Raw genomic sequence first — 2,842 nt, forward strand, 5'->3', positions numbered from 1 at the left:
CCGATTTTAGAATTCATGAACAATACAACATTATACCCCCACTTTTCATTTGTATTACAAACTCATATCATTATATACGTATTTGGTAAGAATTTAAGAAATACATATTTTCTTAAAACCCCTTTTTTATTTATCGAGTGAAGCTATGGAGTTAGTCGATTATCTATGGGTTATAAGTCAATAGAGAACTGAGCCAATGCTTCCCAAATAGATCCGGGATTTTACAAAGGGAAATATTGTAACCGGTAATTTCTTCTCTATATGTAAATTATTTTGAAATCATTTCATCAGTCATAATTGCCCAAGTGTTAAGTTACAGAGGCTAAACTTTTTTCTGCTAACGTCTGCCGATGATACATTATGTGGAAGGTAAGACTCCCTGCAACGTCCATAAAACGAAAATTACTGTTTTTAGAAAGGGTGGGAAATATAAAACAATGAATCGTGGAAATATGACAATCTGACGGTAGAAAGTCGTCAACAGTTTTAATACTTGGTCATGCTGATTAATTACAATTGCAAATAATTCAAAACCTAGTATCTAGCAGAGCAAGGTAAAAATAGCTTTATATTCCTTATATTCGTATAAGCTGCCAGATATTCAGAAAGCCTCGTGTTTGACGACCTAAGGACCTTCTCCCTCGGGCTTAGATCCCAAAGGGGATGAAAGATTATATCAATGTTTTCCATAGAAACCACGGGATAACCCTGTGACATGTGTGAGAAACATTTGTCTTTCAACTAGACACTCGAACATCCTAAGCTCCTTCGCGCGCTTCCAACCAAGCCAACTAGACACTCGAACATCCTAAGCTCCCTCGCGCGCTTCCAACCAAGCCAACAAGCGTGGTTGATATACATTTTTACATAACTTGTTTTTTCATTTGTTGTAAAATAACTATCACACTACTTATCAACCTTTATCAAAAACCGAACCCACAAATATTACTTAAAAGTATAAAACAAGGGGCCGCGGTGGCTGAGTGGTTAAAGTGTCCCGACACTTTATCACTAGCCCTCCACCTCTGGGTTGCGAGTTCGAAACCTACGTGGGGCAGTTGCCAGGTACTGACCGTAGGCAGGTGGTTTTTCTCCGGCTACTCCGGCTTTCCTCCACCTCCAAAACCTGGCACGTCCTTAAATGACCCTGGCTGTTAATAGGACGTTAAATAAAAACAAACCAAAGTATAAAACATGGGATATAATTAATCATGGGCTGCAACGGTAATGTTAGCTTCAAGTTATTCCTAACACGAAGTTCATCATGCCGACAAACGAGGAAGTTAGAAAGTTTGAGAGTAGATAGAATCGCTGATGACACGGTTACCGGTAGTACCCGTACACGCCCACTAATTCACAACTTCTTACAGCAGGATAATTTGAACCATGGTGATTGTGAAAAAAAATCGTATCCGTGTGCCCTTATAATGTAGTAGTTGGAAATTTTAAATATAGATTATTATAAGTAGCATTGCCTTGTAAGCCATATGTTTTCAAAACATTAACAATTACAAAGCTCTGTAATATGGAGGGGATCGCGTGCCTTGTGAACTCTGTAACATGGAGGGGTCTCGCGTGCCTTGCGAACTCTCTAACATGGAGGGGTCTCGCGCGCCTTGTGAACTATGTAATATGGAGGGGTCTCGCGTGCCTTGCGAACTCTCTAACATGGAGGGGTCTCGCGCGCCTTGTGAACTCTGTAACATGGAGGGGTCTCGCGTGCCTTGTGAACTCTGTAATATGGAGGGGTCTCGCGTGCCTTGTGAACTCTGTAACATGGAGGGGTCTCGCGTGCCTTGTGAACACTGTAACACGGAGGGGATCGTGACCCACCTCACCTGATAATATCACCAGCTTATCACACAATCTACCGACAGACAGGCGTTTAATAATTAACCGAAACTCTACCCGTATATACGCAAGCCGAGAGAAGTGTAGCATATTTATATAGATCTTCTGAAAATTTAAAGTTAAATTATCATCGAAAATGTCGTATAAAGCCTTGTCATATTGTTACCACGTGCCAACATATGTCAATGTAGGCATGATACACTGCTACGTCATTCATAGAAATATATTCAAAGTTATCAGTTTCAACCGAATGGTCATTCATGTAAGGGAGATAACTCCTAGAACAGAGAAGTTAGATATTTTTGTCAAGACTTGATGTTATTTGTGGTACAATGTCAATTGTTGTCTTAAAAAAACAACAACAAACAAACAAGAAAAAAACGCACACCAGAATTCACGGTTTCAGAATGAGAAAAAGGTTTATTAAAGAAAAACAAATGCATACATTTTCTCGAGAATCGTTAGGTCAAATAACCTCTCGCGTAAAATTTAGATACAAAATTACAAAATATACAAAATACAAAATATTGGCCAACAGTTCAACGTCTCATTCATGATAATTTCCCTGTCATAAAACAAATAATTTACACATAAGAAACAGTTAATATACTACTCGTTATGTACCCCAATAGTTTAGTATAGTACACTGATACCTGACTCGACAGCCAGTTCTGTCAAAGTCAGTATTGATAAAGTATAAATACATTATTTATGTGATTTTTGAGAGACAAGTTTTATAAAATAAGCTATATCTTGTTTGTATATTTGGCAGTTTCAGGCACAATAAAGTAATATTTAATGCAGAATAATGGGTGACTTATGACGTCAATGTGTAAATTTGTCATCAATTCTTGTGATAACGATATTTCAAAGATCCGTAATATAGAAAAATCACGCCGATCTCCCAGCTAACAAATAAAGTGACATATTTTCAGAGTACAGGTAAAATGTCATAGAATATGTTATAGTTATGTAATAGAGAATGTTATAT

This window comes from Pecten maximus, chromosome 17, assembly GCF_902652985.1.
Source record: "Pecten maximus chromosome 17, xPecMax1.1, whole genome shotgun sequence".
Taxonomy (NCBI): Eukaryota; Metazoa; Mollusca; class Bivalvia; order Pectinida; family Pectinidae; genus Pecten; species Pecten maximus.